Source organism: Gorilla gorilla, chromosome 1 (assembly GCF_029281585.2).
Source record: "Gorilla gorilla gorilla isolate KB3781 chromosome 1, NHGRI_mGorGor1-v2.1_pri, whole genome shotgun sequence".
NCBI lineage: Eukaryota > Metazoa > Chordata > Mammalia > Primates > Hominidae > Gorilla > Gorilla gorilla.
The window spans coordinates 234598423-234614563 of NC_073224.2; the positions used below are offsets into that span (position 1 = coordinate 234598423).

Here is a 16141-nt window from a genome sequence, read left to right on the forward strand (position 1 = left end):
CCAAAGTGAAGGCTCATTTTTATAGACGTGACCAGCCACACCCAAGTGTGAACCCACGCCTCAGGGCGTCACGGCGGGACTTGTAGCGCTTAGGCTTTCTGTGGCTGCATCCAAATTCCAAATCATCCTGGAAGCTCAAAGGTTCCAGAAGGCTGGTTTGCAGATCCCCGAGGTCTTAAGAATGATCACCTTGTATTCCTTATCTATTTGCCAGGCAACTTGGACTCACAGCTTTCAAAAGGCCAACTCTAATACGATGGGGACAGTGGCCACCAGGAGGCGGGGTCCCTGGAGGCCATCCTGGAGGTCAGTGGAGCAACACCAACAATGGACTCTCCCCCAGATTCACCTCTGTACCCATATCCTGTAAGACTGCTGGGAGGTCAGCTCCTCGGGGCAGGGAGCTTCATCTCTTTCCTTCACGGATGCACCCCCGCACCCAGAGTGGCCACCAGCATGTGATAATGCCTAGTGAACATCGCAGAAGGGATGGAGAGAGGGGGGCTGTTCTGGGCTAGGTGTGACGTCCTGGGTGTCTTCCGGAAGGCCTCGGGGCGAGGACTCCAGCACCTGCTTGTTGAACTGATGTTATTTTGCATGTTGCTTCTGGAACCCCGGAGGTCCCCCCTGCCAAGCCCCTGAAGTATCTGCCATGACTACTGTATACCACAAAACCATGGTCTGCTTGTTCTGCGTGCCAGAGCCTAGAGGAGCCATGGCAGTGACTGTGCTTCCAGCGGAGACAGGAAGAGGTATAACTGCTCAAAACCGCATGACACAGAAGGGCACTTACACAACACACACTTCCCCTCTCACCCAGAAGCCAGGCGCCTGCCCACACAGGAGCCCATTCCTTCCCTGAGTGGGATCTGATGGCAGAGGGTCAATGCTGCAACGAAGGCAGGTGCTGACTCTGAGTGCACTAGGGGTCAAGACCCTAGGGGGCCGTTGGCCTGGGGGGTCAAGACGGGGATCTGGAAGAAAGGCCCATTTGTCAGAAGGACGCCCCAGAGGGTGGGCAGTGGTTGGGAGGTCAACATAACCCAGTTCCCCGACAGCTCCATCCAGACTTTGGCTCAGATGCAGCCAAAGAAATGCGAGGAGAAGAACTGTGCAAACCTTACTAGAGATTGGAGATCCCAGTCAGGATTCCCTGTTTGTCACAGAGAAACCTCAGTCTCTCCTCCAATCTCCTGAGGCCTGAGCCGAGGGGACCACTGGCACAGCGACAGATGTCACATGGTTCAGGCAACAGCAGAAGCATTGGGACCTAACCACGGTGCCCAAGGTCATGACTGCCGAACGGAGCATTTGATGGTAAATCACATCAACGCCTCATTAACAATTTTCAAGAAGATCACAAGCTAGAAATTTCAATCTCTTCAAAGCAACGTTCAATGCCTGTTCCGATTACAAATACGACAGGTCTAGACTTTTGCAAGAACAGTCCACATTCACATCTAATCAATGCTGCAATGAACAAAAAATAGACCACAGCCAAAAAATTCCCATGCCTGCCCTAGCTCCATCCTGCCTCTCAGTGACCACAGGTGGAAGCTACGGTGCCATGCAGGGCCGCTCACCTGGCACTGGGTGGTGGGGACCCCAGAGCTGCACAGACGGCACGACCCGCAGTGAGTCAGGGCTGCCGCAGGCTGCTCACTCAGTAGCTGGCAGGGCCTGTCCCCTGCGGAGGCAGCAGGAGCCCTCGACAGTTCAGTCCCCATAGCCGCACACCCAGGCCCCCGGCCTCCTCCCTTCAGCCGTCCACACAGACACACACACACACACACACACACACACACACACTCTGCGTCCCCCAGGAGGCTTACAGCCTCCTCCCTCCAAGACCACACCCTGCACCCATATCCTGCCCAGGGGAAACGGAGGAGGCAAGTGAGAGGGGACACAGGAAGCCATCACCAGGGAGCCCCTTGCCCTCCCCTCCGGGACAGTGACTCAGGGCTGTGCAAGGCGTTGCAGGGTGGGGAAGGGTTCTGAGGGGTCTTTATCCCCCACCACTGCCCTGTGCTCAGCCCCAAGGATGAGGGGAGAGAGGAGGGACTGGGGACCCACGCCATCCATGTTCAAGGCAGGGGCCTTCGCGCCTTCCACTCAGAGATGGGAATCCCCAGGCCAGGGCCTCCCGGGAGACAGCAGACAAGATGGGCAGGGCTCTCCCCAGGAGCTGCCAGCCCTGCCCCCTGCAGAGGGACAGAGGTGGCCCCACATGGCTGTCCATCTCCCGGCATCTCCCTCAACATCATCCCAGGGATGAAAGCAGAAGCCAGGGGAGAATGTGTGGCCGTCAGACATCTCTGCTGGGTGCCAGGCCCACTCTGTCCAGCAGCAGCAACAGGAAGCAGTGAAGGGCCGGGCTGCGTTGGGCAGGGTGTCTTTGGGGTCAGCTCACCCCAGGCTGAGGCCAATCCCTAGGGGGGCATGCGGGGCTCAGGGGTTCAGGCTGGCACAATTAACCCTGGACATTACGGGGGCACCTAAGCCCTGCTCAGGGAGCTGAGGCTGCCCACCGGTCAGACAGAAAACCCATCCTAGACAACGGGATCCCCGGAACACCCCAGGTACCTGCTCCTGAACGGGAACGACCGGAGACAAGGCCATTTTCCGAGCACTCAGGGGAATGCCAGGTCACACATCTGCTGCAAAGCACGCGCCTTGGGACCACAGCACCCAACAGGAAGTTGGTGCAGCGCGTGCCAGAGCTATGCACTGCCGCCGCAGGGCTAAGAAGCCTGGCGCGCCAGGGCCCCGTGGGGTGTCGGGGCGTGGCCTTTGCTCTCAGGCATGCCTAGCGCGTGACCCAGGTGGGAGGGCCCGACATCTCTGACCTTCCTGGATGAGCAGCGGCCAGATGGGGCAGGAGACAGGCAGAGGACAGGAAGCAGGTGGCTGTGAGGAGACAGCCCGGGCCTGTCCCCAAGCGGCCCCTCCAGAGTAGGAGGCAGACCTTCCCTGTCGGCCCAGGAGCCCCTTTCTCAGGGCAGAGGGTTCTGGTGATGTTGAAGAGCTCCCCTCACTCCTGCCGGCAGTGTGCCGGGATCGGCTGTGTGCCGGGATCGGCTGTGTGCCGGGATCGGCTGTGTGCCGGGATCGGCTGTGTGCCGGGATCGGCTGTGTGCCGGGATCGGCTGTGTGCCGGGATCGGCTGTGTGCCGGGATCGGCTGTGTGCCGGGGTGGGCTGCCCACCTTTTACCTGCGCTCCCTCATCTGATCTTCCCTGATGCCCTGGGAAGGGGTACTGCTGCCCCCCATGCTACAGGTGACAACACGAAGGGTCAGAGAGCCCTGGACTCAGGGCTGGCTGACTCCAAAGTGTGCTCTGAGCTGTGCACTGCTGAGAAGCCCAGGGCAGGCTCTGCCACTCCATCTCCCAACTCTGTGCCAGGACACAGAGGGGGCAGCAGCCTTGAGGGGACAGGTGGCCCTGGGGAGGACGGGCCAGAGGTAAGAGCACCCTCTGCGGGGTTTTTCTCCCTCCCCGCGGCCTCTCCCTGCTCTGCCATTCCTTCTTGGGGAGGCCTCTCATTCCTTCTTGGGGAGGCCCCTCCTCCCTCCTACGCCAGCTGCTGAGCCTGGGGCCAGGCTCTCTGGTGACTCACTCTGGGCACAGCCCAAGCTCTTTGGGGTACCAGGCAAAGGGAGGACTCGGGTGGAACATTCCATCTCCCGTGGTGCCGGCCACCTGCACCGTGTTGAGTCCCTGGTCCCAGGCCACCCCCGTGTGTGTGATTCCAGGAGGGAGGCTGGCACCCCCTCTCCTGGCGTGGGTACACAGCTCTGAAGCCTACACCAGGGGTGCTGCTGTGTGTTCCCGGCAGGATAAAGATAAAGACAGTGGTTAGGGGAGGTAGAAAGAGGAAAAGGAAGGGAAAATAAAATAGTTTGGGTGCTCAGTAAGAAAGTAGAGGTGTCGAGAGACAAACAGGAGGGAGAAGGGAGAAGGAGGAAGGCGAACGAATGGGAAAATGAAAAAGAAAGAGCGAGGCGCCATGATGGAGAGCTGGGGGACAGCAACCCATGTTGAGCCAGCTCTGGGCCTTGCTCCCAACCCTGACTGTGACATGCTTTTTACAGATGGGGAAATTGAGGCCCAAGAATATTAAATAACATCCAAGGTCGCTTGGTGAAATTAGTGGCAAAGCTGGAACCAGAGCCTGGGTGTGTCCAGGTCCAAATTGGGGTTCTTTCCTCACACATACCTTGACCTCCTGCCCTGGAGCCCCCCACGGAACTCTGGCTCTGGACAGGTGACCTCTACTGCCTCCCAGAGCCAGAGAACAGCCGTTATCCTCTTGGCCCCCAGCACGGAGATGTTGCCCTGACTCTGTGGGTCTCCAAACACAGACTGTATTCACGGCTATCACAGACCACAGCTGCAGATGCTGAATCTCACGAGCAGAGGTAAAAGCTGGGGGATGCGGAAGTAACCTCACTGGCTGCTTCGCAGTTTCAGACACACTGAACCAGCCCTCAAACCTCAGCTTCATTCCTGGCTCTTAAAAATAAATTGTATTTTCAGATATTTGCCAACTCTTTTTTAAAAAAGTTTCTTTGGACCAGGAAGGCAGGTGACTGGTAAATGTTGAGTGGCAAAGTTAGAGATACTTCATTTAAAAGACACTACTGGCTGGGTGTGGTGGCTCACACCTGTAACCCAGCACTTTGGGAGGCCAGGGTGGGAGGATTGCTTGAGGCCAGGAGTTCGAGACCAGTCTGGGCAACATAGTGAGACCCAATCTCTAACAAAAAATTTAAAAATTAGCCAGGCGGCTGGGCATGGTGTCTCACGCCTGTAATCCCAGAACTTTGGGAGGCCGAGATAGGTGAACCACCTGAGGTCAGGAGTTCAAGACCAGCCTGACCAACATGGTGAAACCCCGTCTCTACTAAAAATACAAAAATTAGCTGGACATGGTGGTGGGCGCCTGTAATCCCAGCTACTCAGGAGGCTGAGGCAGGAGAATTGTTTGAACCCAGGAGGCGGAGGTCGCAGTGAGCCTAGATTGTGCCATTGCACTCCAGCCTGGGAGACAAGACTGAAACTTTCCATCTCGAAAAAAAAAAAAAAAAATTAGTCATTCATGGTGGTGCATGCCAGTGGTCCCAGCTATTTAGGAGGCTGAGGTGGGAGGATCCCTTGAGCCCAGGAGTTTGAGGCTACAGTGAGTTATGATCATGCCACTGGACTCCAGCCTGGGCAACATAAGAAGACCCACCTCTATAAATAAATAGGTAAATAAAAATAGAAGGCACTATCAACAGTAATAAGGCAACCCAGAGTGAGTGAAAATACTTGCAAATCCCATATCTGATAAGGAATTAATATCCAGAATACATAGAGAACTAAAATTCAACAGAAAACCAAACAGCCCAATTACAAAAATGGCAAAGGACTTGAATAGATACTTCTCCAAAGACAAGACACAAATGGCTAATAAACACATTAAAAGATGCTCAACATCAGTAACCATTAGGGAAATGCAAATCGAAACCACAGTGAGACACTACCTCGCAGCCATTAGGATGGCCGCTATAAAAAAGCCCAGAATAATAAGGGTTGGCAAGATGTGGAGAAATGGGGACCCTGTGCACTGTTGGTGGGAATGTAAAATGGTACAGCCACTATGGAAAACAGTATGGTTGTTCTTTGAAAACTAAAAGTCGAATTACTATATGATCTAGCAATTCCACTTCTGGAGATATACCCTAAATAATTGCAAACAGGGTCTCAAAGGGATATTTGTACCCGTGTGTTCACAGTAGCATGATTTGCAATAGCTAAAACATGGAAACAACCTAGGTTCACTGATGGATAAAAAGATATGCAAAGGCTGAACATGGTGGCTCATGTCTGTAATCCTAGCACTTTGGGAGGCCAAGGCAGGCAGATCACTTGAAGTCAGGAGTTCGAGACCAGCCTGGCCAACATGGCGAAACCGCGTCTCTACCAAAAATACAAAATTAGCTGGGTGTCATGGCAGGCACCTGTAATCCCAGCTGCTCAGGAGGTTGAGGCATGAGAATCACTTGAACCCAGGAGGCAGGGGTTGCAGTGAGCCAAGATCGCGCCACTGCACTCCAGCCTGGGTGACAGCGAGACCCTGTCTCAAAAAAAAAAGAAAAAAAGAGAGAGATAAGCAAAATGTGGCACACACATGCAATGGAACATCCCTCAGTCATACAAAGGAAGGAAATGCTGACATACGGTACAACACGGATGAGTCTCGAGAACATTCTGCTAGGTGAAATAAGCCAGTCACAAAATGACAAATACTGTACAATTCCAATGATCTGAGGTCCCTAGAGTAGTCACGCGCATAGAGACAGAAAGCAGAATGGTGGCCCTCAGGGGCAGGGGAGGGGGAATGGGGAGTTCCAGTTTAATGGGGACAGAATTTCAGTTTGGGAGAATAAAAAGTTTCTGGAGATGGATGGTGGTGATGGTAGTGCATATATTATGAATGTACTTAATACCACTGAACTGTACACTCAATACCACTGAACTACACACTCAATACCACCGAACTACACACTCATACCACTGAACTACACACTCAGTACCACTGAACCATACCCTCAATACCACTGCACTTTACCCTCAATACCACTGAACTGTATACTTAATACCACTGAACTGTACACTTAATACCACTGAACTATACACTTAATACTATTGAACTGTGTACTTAATACCACTAAACTGTACACTTAAAAGTGGTTAAGATGGCACATTTTACATGTACCTTTACCACAACAGAAAAAACTGGGAAAAAAGAAAAATAAACTTCTGCATCATGGAGTCAACAGCAGCTCCACATTTGGGTGTATGTGTTTGAGCCAAATATTTAAGCTGGCTCAATAAACATGGCACATGGTGGCTCGCGCCTGTAATCTCTATAATCTCAGCACTTTGGGAGCCCGTGGTGGGTGGATCGCTTGAGCCCAGGAATTTAAGACCAGCCTGGGCAACATGGAGAAACCCTGTCTCTACAAAAAATAAAATAAACAAATTAGCTGGGCATGGTGATGTGCACCTGCAGTCCCGGCTACTTGGGAGGCTGAGGCAGGAGGATGGCTTGAGCCTGGAAGGTCGAGGCTGCAGTGAGCTGTGATTGTGCCACTGTACTTCAGCTGGGTGACAGAACAAAACTTTGTCTCAAAAAATATATATGAAAATAAAAATTTTAGGCCGGGTGTGGTGGCCTTACAGGTTTACAGGTGGGATTACATGCCTGTAATCCCAACACTTCGGGAGGCCGAGGCGGGCAGATCACCTGAGGTCAGGAGTTCGAGACCAGCCTGGCCAACATGGTGAAACCCCATCTCTACACAAAAATTAGCCAGGCATGGTGGTGGGCACTTGTAATCCCAGCTACTCAGGAGGCTGAAGCAAGAGAATCACTTGAATCCAGGAGGCAGGGGTTGCAGCGAGCCGAGATCGCACTATTGCACTCCAGCCTGGGTGACAGAGCGAGACTCCGTCTCAAAAATAAATAAATAATAAAAATAGAAATTTAAAAAATGTGGTAGATACGGTTGCTGGCTGGCCCACCTGTCACCCATGACCCCTATATTTCCTTCCAGCTGGGGTGGCCTGTGGCGGTCCATAACCCGAGTCCAGGAGGGTGGGGCTTCGGGAAAGTTCTGCTTGGAAAGGGACGCGATCCTGGTGTGTTCTTGTCATGGAAGAGGCTGAGTATCAGGTTCTGCTTCTGTTTTCAGCAGGGGTGGTGCTGGGGGCATCTCAGGCTGGATTGGGGGCAGGAGGTGGCAGTCTGAGAGGCTGAGGTGGGAGGCTGTACTGCAGCAGGTGGTCCTGACCACAGAACGAGATCCCGAGCCAGCCCTGTCTGGGGACCTCCAAAATTCTTCTCCTTTAATGGGGACCTCACAGTGGTTCTCCTTATAGCTTCTAGTTATTTCTACAACATAAGGATCAACTACTGAATCAATTTGCTTTGATGTAACTTCATTCCTCTGGGCCAGGACTGTGGGGAGGGGGCACATCCCCCAAGTGTTACCAAGATAACTAGGTTCACATGTCGTGAAACCTCTGAGCATGCAGAGACGGGACCCCAGGTGCAGGGCTCTGGGGGATGCATGACCCCCTCCGCAAGACCTCCACCTGTGGGAAACTCTAGGCAGATCATCCCACTGGGGACAACTGAAATGACAACATGGTGCTTTGCATGTTGATTGGAAACCAGCTTCCTCATAACTTTCACCTGCTGGGCCTGCTCTGCCCTCCGGAGATTGACAACGAAGTGAGTCCCTCTGTCTAGGACAATCCCTGGAGCATCTGAGGACACCTGCCATAGCTCACCCTATCTACAACTGGGCCCTTTGTTCTTGAGAGCAAACCTTGCTTCCTTCCCTCCTTCCACACAAGGTTTCTGACTTAAGCCATGAATATAATTTTGGCTGACGCTGTGCAGCACGTGCCGCACGTGGGCTGTGACACCGGACCCTCGCCAAACCTTACAGGCCAGCCTCGGGGTGGTGCTGTATCAGTGAAGACGCTCAGGTCGAGGCTGGCAAGCTGGGCTTTGGAGAGCAGGAAGTCTGGTGCTCCAGTGCCCGACTCCAGAGCCTTAATTAGCCATCATTCGGCACAGTTTCTTTGTGGAACATCAGCACCCTGCCACTCTCTTTTAATGGTGTTTCTGACACCTTCCTAAAATGACAGAGGCACCCAGAACCTGAGCAACACTGCACACCGGCTGGCCAGCAGAGAGTGCAGTGTGACGGCTTCCCTCCTTGCTCTAGGACAGGGGTTGGAAAACTGCTGCGCCAGTCTGTCACCTGCGTTTGTGCAGCCCTCGAGCTAAGAATAGTTTTTACAGTTTTATTTATTTCATTTAATTTTTTTTAGGAGAAGGGAACTTACTCTGTTGCCCAGGCTGGAGTGCAGTGGCATGATCACAGCTCACTGCAGCCTTGAACTCCTGGGCTCAAGTGATCCGTCTGCCTCAGCCTCCCAAGTAGCTGGAACTACATGTGTGTGCCACCACCCCCGGCTAATTTTATAATTTTTTGTAGAGACAGAATCTTGCTACGTTGCCCAGGCTGGTCTCAGACTCTTGGCCTTACACTGTCCTCTTGCCTCAGCCTCCCAAAGTGCCGGGATTACAGGTGTGAGCCACTGTGCCCAGTCCAATTTTTACAGTTTTAAATGAAAGAAAACCAAAAGAAGAATAACATTTCATAACACACAAAATTTATATAAAGTTCCAATCTCAGCATCCATAAATAAAGTTTTTTTGGCAGGTAGCCAAGCTATCTTGTTATCTTAGTGAGCTTGGGGCTGCCATAATGAAATACCACAACCTGGGTGGCTTAAACAACAGACATTTCTGTTTCATGGGGCTGGAGGCTGGTAAATCCAACATCAGGGTCCTGGCTGATTTGGTTCCAGGTGAGGGCTCTCTCTTGCAGACAGAATTCCTTCCTGCTGGGTCCACACAGGGTAGGGAGGGAGCTCTGGCCTTTTCCCCTTCTTACCAAGGCACTAGTCCTGTCGTGAGGCCTCTATCCCAAAATAAAAAAAATTAGCTGGGCATCGTGGTGCACACCTGTGGTCCCAGCTACTTGGGATGCTGAGGTTGGAGGATCACTTGAGCGATCCCAGGAGGCCCAGGCTGCAGTGAGCCATGATCACGCCACTGCACTCCAGCCTGGGCAACAGAGTGAGACCTGAGCATATCTAAACCTTATCACCTCCAGAGCCCCACCTCTTAATACCATCACATTGAGGAATAGGGCCATCAGTCTTGGGGGACAGAAACATTCAGTACACAGCACCTATTTACATATTGCCTGGGGCTGCTTTCACGCTACTATGGCAGACCTGAGTAGTTGCAATAGAGACTGAATTTCCTGCAAGCTGAAAACATCGACTATCTGGTCCTCTATGAAAACATTTGCCTGGCTGGGCGCAGTGGCTCATGCTTGTAATCCCAGCACTTTGGGATTGGGAGGCTGTGGTGGGAGGATTGCTTGAGCTGAGTTCAAAACCAGCCTGGGCAACACAGTGAGACACCTTTTCTACAAAATTACAAAAAAAATTAGTTGGGTGTGTGCCTGTAGTACCAACTACTTGCAAGGCTCAGGTGGGAAGACTGCTTGAGCCTGGCAGGTCAAGGCTGCAGTCGCCTATGATCACACTATTGCATTCCCGCCTAGGCAACTGACTGAGATCTTGTCTCAAAAAAAATTTTTTTTTGCTGAACCCCGCTCCAGGACAACATCTCCTCCAGGAACACAGCCTTTTAGGTCACGCCTGGCTGGGTGTGGTGGCTCATGCCTGTAATCCCAGCACTTTGGGAGGCCAAGTTTTTTTTTTTTTTTTTTTTTTGAGACAGTCTTGCTCTGACGCCCAGGCTGCAGTGCAGAGGCGCTATCTTGGCTCACTGCAACCTCCGCCTCCCAGGTTCAAGCAATTCTCCTGCCTCAGCCTCTCGAGTAGCTGGGATTGCAGGCACCTGCCACCATGCCCGGCTAATTTTTGTATTTTTTACAATGGGGTTTCACTATGTTGGCCAAGATGGTCTCGAACTCCTGACCTCAAGTGATCTGCCTGCCTCGGCCTCCCAAAGTGCTGGGATTACAGGTGTGAGCCACCCATGCCTGGTGGGTAAATCTCTCGAGCCCTGGAATTCTAGACCAGCCCAGCAACATACTGAAAACCCATCTCTACTAAAAATACACACACACACACACACACACATACAAAGCCAGGTATGGTGATGTGCACCTGTGGTCCCAGCAACCTGGGAGGCTGAGATGGGAGGATGGCCTGAGCCTCAGGTTGCAGTGAGCTAAGATCGTGCCACTGCACTCCATTCTGGGTGACAGTGTGAGACCTCATCTCAAAAAAAGCTCAATAAGAAGGCCATGCTTCCCCTGCAGACACCTGTGCTCCCCTATCTGCTTTGCACACACCCTTGCAGAATCCACACCTCTGCTCTACGCACCCCGCGTCCCCAGCCCTATTTGCCCATCCTTGTGGGCTTGAGTCTAGGACTTTTCCTCTCTCGGTGGGGAGGGGGTCTCACTGAAGTCAGACGGCCTGTACGGAGCTCGGCACTGTCTCCATGCATACTCCTGGTCACGGTATTTTGTGGGTGAGTTTTAGGCGGTTTGTTGACTTTCCAGCCAACTCTAGGATTCTGCTGGGTTTTCCTCTTGTGAGACCATAACCTCCTCTCCTGGGGATGTGACACACAAATCCGCTTTCATAACCGGTACCCAGAAGGCAGACCTATTTCAGCAGCGGTGTGATTAGTGGCGTTCTGCCCATCTCTGTTCAAAACCTCACTCTGGGAGAGGATCAGATGCAGCAGGTCCAGTTGACGCTGGTCAAGCTCCTGTCTGGGGGCTCACGCAGAAGTCCAGTGGGACGTATTAGTGTCCATGCTCCATAGTGTCACTGCAGTGTCACCGCTGCTGTCTACCGTCTGCCCCGCCCGAGTCACACCGCGTGTGAGCAGCACCCCAAAGCCTTCCTACAGAGGCAAACCTCATGGCTTAAAAGCTCCTTGCACTGTGTTCTGGTAGACGCCTGTCCAGTCACATGTTATGCACAATTTTTAAGTGTTTCACACAGGCCTCGTGAAAACGCCTCATCAAATTCAGTACTTGGCTCCACGGTCTATTGAAAGGATGCTCTGTCTTGAAAGCCCTGTGGTCTCAAGGGGGTGGACACATTGACATGTTCTCACAGCCCCAGGTTTAAATAGCTCCACTGTGACTCATGGAAGCTGGGGGAGAACCAAGGGACGTCAGTGCATCCCAGGAAAGGACCTGCCAGGAGCGAGGTCCTCCCCGAGCCCTGGCCTGTGGAGTCCCACCCACCCCTCACTCGGAGATGTTGGAGGGTGGCCCAGCAGGGCGGTCTGGGGGACCCTGCTTGGCCCCTGGGAGTCCGTGGGAAGCCTCCTTTGCTCTGAAAGCTGAAGCTGTCAGCAGGCAGCAGGCAGCAGGCAGCAGGTGGGTGCTGGTGGCTGGAATGTAGTGCTTCCTTTACAGTGGGGTTTGAGGCTCATCGAGAGACTAAATGTCTCTGGACAAAAGATGTTCCTTGCATCAGAGAAACCTCATTATTGCAGAATCTCCTTTCTTTTTTAAATAAAAACATCTCTAGGGGCTGGGTGTGATGGCTCACACCTGTAATCCTAACACTTTGGGAGGCCGAGGTGGGCAGATTGAGCCCAGGAGTTCCAGACCAGTCTGGGCAACATGGTAAAACCCCGTCTCTACAAAAAAATACAAAAATTAGCCAGGTGTGGTGGCGCATGCCTGTGGTCCCAGCTACTTGGGAGGCTGAGTGGGAGGATCACTTGAGCCCGGGGAGGTGGAGGCTGCACTGGGACATGACTGCGCCACTGCACTCCAGCCTGGGTGACAGATCGAGATCCTGTCTCAAAAAAACCCCCCAAAAACCAACCAACCAACCAATCAACCAAAAATCTCTAAAGCTCCAAATCAACATTAGCATAGCAAACCCAACACTGACCCAAGCCCCATCGACACTGGAGCTGTCTTCAGCGGACAGGACGCTTCCCCAGGGTGCTTACGCAGCTATGGCAGGGAAGGGCAAACTTTTGCAGCAATGGGACAGAAAGTAAATATTTTAGGCATTTCGGGCCAGTCCATCTCGGTTACAATTACTCAACTAGGTGCAAAAGCAGCAAATATGTAAATGAAGGGCATGGCTGTGTTCCAATAAAACCTTATTTACAAAAACAAACGGTGGGCCTGATCTGGCCCCTGGGCCATAATTTGCAGACCTCTGACACATTAAAAAAGGAAGGTGAAGCCAGGCACAGGGGCTCACGCCTGTAATCTCAGCACTTTGGGAGGCTGAGGTGGGCGGATCACTGGAGGTCAAGAGTTCGAAATCAGCCTGGCCAACATGATGAAACCTTGTCTCTACTAAAAATACAAAAAGTAGCTGGGCATGGTGGCGGGCACCTGTAGTCCTGGCTACTTGGCAAGCTGAGGCAGGAGAATCGCTTGAACCCGGGAGGTGGAAGTTGTGGTGAGCTGAGATCACGCCACTGCACTCCAGCCTGGGTGACAGAGTGAGACTCCATCTCAAAAAAAAAAAAAAAAGGAAGGTGACCCCATCTGTAATAAAATTAAGGCAAAAGTGCAAATCTTCTTCCTGTGTACAGCACATGCTGTTCTGCTCCTGTGGGGGCTGGAGCCCCACATGGGCCCAAGCCACAGCCCTGCCCTTCTGTGGGGACACTCTGAGTCTGCAAGGGGGAACTCCTTCAGGTCAAAGAGGAAACTTTCTGGCCAAGTGGTTCCCATGCTGCCTGCGAGCCTAGCCTCTGACCTCACTGCCTGGCGAGGGTGACGGGAGGAGGAGAGGATGCCAGAGACCTTTGGGTGCCCTGTGTGTCCCCTCAGTGCTACCTTCCCTGCTGGTAACTGTGACTTCTCATCAGATCGCGGGCATCAGGTTCATCTTCTCTGGAGTAAACACCATCAAGGCATCCTCGCAGCCCTCTCTGTGGTGCTGCTTGCAGGCAGAGAGCCGAGGACAGCTGGCCGAGCCACGCAGGCTGCTGTCTCTAATGCCACACTATTTTTGGTGACTCTTTTGCCTCATTTATTTTTGATTTGAGTTGCTCATACAGACTGTGTGTTCTTTCTCCCTCCTGCACTGAAATGAAATAAGCGTAGTATTTTTAAACCTCACTTGTGTTACTTCATGATTAGCACAGATAAGCACTGTCCGACGTGGTGCTGCGTGGCCTCTGGCTTCAGCCCTGAGCCTCACGTGAAACTGGCCTGCTCCTGGATGTGGGCCTCATTCTTCCGGACACCAAGCCCTACGCTGAAGCTGGACATTGGATGGCGGGGGTCCAGGGACATCCAGGAAGTGCCCTCCGAGTACAGTGGGTGCAGGAGAAGGACACCCATCTGAGCAGCAGCCCTGAGATGTATTAATGTGTGGGCAGCGATGTCAGAGCTGCTGGCGACCCAGTGCAGTCTGAATGAGGCCTCGGGATAAGGGCTTTCCCATGCGTTCATTCAGCGTAATTTTTGCCCCATAATCCTATGAGGTTAGTACTATATTTTAGGCACAAATGACAGCTGAGAAAACTGAGGCTTGGAGAGGTAAAGCTGGCCTGCCTTGGTCACCTGGTGAGTGGCAGTTCTGGGAGTCCACCCTCTAAAGCACAGTCTTGTTCTGTGGCCAGCAGAGAAGTCCAGAGACAAACATGGGAACAGCCAAAGGCCTCCTCGTAGGGTGAGCTGAGTGGTGCTTCTCAAGATCACTGAGAACCGACTGCTGGGGGGGCCCGGGCAGCAGCAGGGGGTGGGTGTTGTCAGGAGTCTCCGAGGCAATGCAGGTGTGAGCTGGGGCCACCTGGGCAAGGGCGGGGAGACAGAGGTGACCAGTGGCTGGCAATCCAAGAGGCTAAGACCGCAGGGTCTTCGGGCAGATGCGGGGTGTAGGGGGAAGACAGGGGTGCAGGTGGCTCCTGGGTTTCCGGAGGTGAGTGGTCAGTTTCTGAAATGGGAGTTGTGGGTGCCGTGGTATGGGGGAGCCCTGGAGCCAGCGGCGGCTGTGTCTGGCCTCAGATGCTGGTTGGGCATCCACATGGGGAGGCTGGTGCTGTCCTCTGACAGGGCTCCTCCCCAGCCCTGGATTGGGTGGTTGCTTCTTTCGTGCACAGGGCCTTTGCAGACTCAGATCCCTCTAACTGGGATGCTGATCCTTGGGGTTCCTGCTCAAATTTTATCTCTTCGGAGAGGCTGCTCCAGAGAGCTCTGAGCGTCACAAGTGTGTCTTCTGCCAAGCGCCTACCCCAGCCTGTGTGACTGTTCACCTGACTGGCCCCAGCGGGACATTGAGGGCAGGGGGTGGGTCTGTCTCGTTTCCTGCTGAATCCCTCATGCCCGGAACAGGGACTGACACCTCATTGGTGCCCAGCACGCTTTTGATGAACGCACGAAGGTGTCCCAGCCCGCTCTGAACAAGCAGCTTTCTGCTTATAGATAACACAGACGCCAGCATGAGGTCGAAGCCAAGCAGAACAGTGGGAAGTAGAGCGATGGGAGGTCATGTTCCGCTGCTCCTCTTAGGGCGACAGAGGGTGTCCTGCAGCCGCGGCAGTCTCCTCCAAGGGGATCCACAGTGGGAGAGGGCAGCCTGCACAGGCCCAGGCTTATGTCCCCGACCGAGAGGATGCCTGGCTCACAGGGCGTGTGTGCAGAGCCAGGCATCTCATGGGCATGCGTGCATGGGTGAGCACCTGCACAGAAACACACACACGGCTCACGACCACCACTGCTGTCACCTCCACCTCTACCATGATCGCTGCCCCTCCATCTCAATCATCTCTATCTCTGTCACCATCACCTCCTCCTCCCCCATCACCTCCTCCTCCCCCATCACCTCCACCATAACCTCTACCCCCTCCACCTTCATCACCTCCACCACTACCTCCATCTCCACCTCCGCCTTCATCACCTCCACCACTACCTCCATCTCCACCTCCACCCACCACCTCCGCCTTCATCACCTCCACCTCCGCCTTCATCACCTCCACCACTACCTCCATCTCCACCTCCACCCACCACCTCCGCCTTCATCACCTCCACCTCCGCCTTCATCACCTCCACCACTACCTCCATCTCCACCTCCACCCACCACCTGTCTTCATCACCTCCACCTCTGCCTTCATCACTTCCACCTTCATCACCTCCACCACTACCTCCATCTCCACCTCCACCCACCACCTCCGCCTTCATCACCTCCACCTTCATCACCTCCACCCATCATCTCCACCTTCATCACCTCCACCTTCATCACCTCCACCCATCATCTCCACCTTCATCACCTCCACCCACCACCTCCACCTTCACCTCCATCACCTCCACCTCTACCACCACCATGGCCTCTGCCCCCTCTGCCTTCATCACCTCCACCTCCACCATCCTAGGCCAGCTCATTGTCCTCTGAGCACTACTGCTTTCAGCTTCTCTGGGAATCTTCCCCTAGCAACCCTCTGGGGGCAATTCTGCTCCTCTCCAAGCTGCAGTTCTCACCTCCACAGGCAAGGGTCCCACAGGTGCCCCTTCAGCCCACCCCCCTGCCCT

At 53.5% G+C, this 16141-nt stretch overlaps 1 protein-coding gene across 10 annotated transcripts in view; it reads right to left on the reverse strand.

Annotated features, from left to right (window-relative positions):
• The window catches only part of KCNAB2 (potassium voltage-gated channel subfamily A regulatory beta subunit 2), a 109193-nt gene that overhangs the window by 73208 nt on the left and 19844 nt on the right, over positions 1-16141 (reverse strand). Inside the window, exon 1 of one of the 10 annotated variants that reach the window (XM_063703270.1) lies at positions 2587-2749. The exons of 6 other annotated variants lie outside the window; for them this stretch is intronic. The gene's annotated coding sequence lies outside the window, so the exon portion shown is untranslated. Of the gene's footprint in view, positions 1-2586; positions 2760-16141 lie in introns of those variants that run through there. 3 more of the 10 variants (XM_055383027.2, XM_031012816.3, XM_031012800.3) reach the window with 3 other exon arrangements.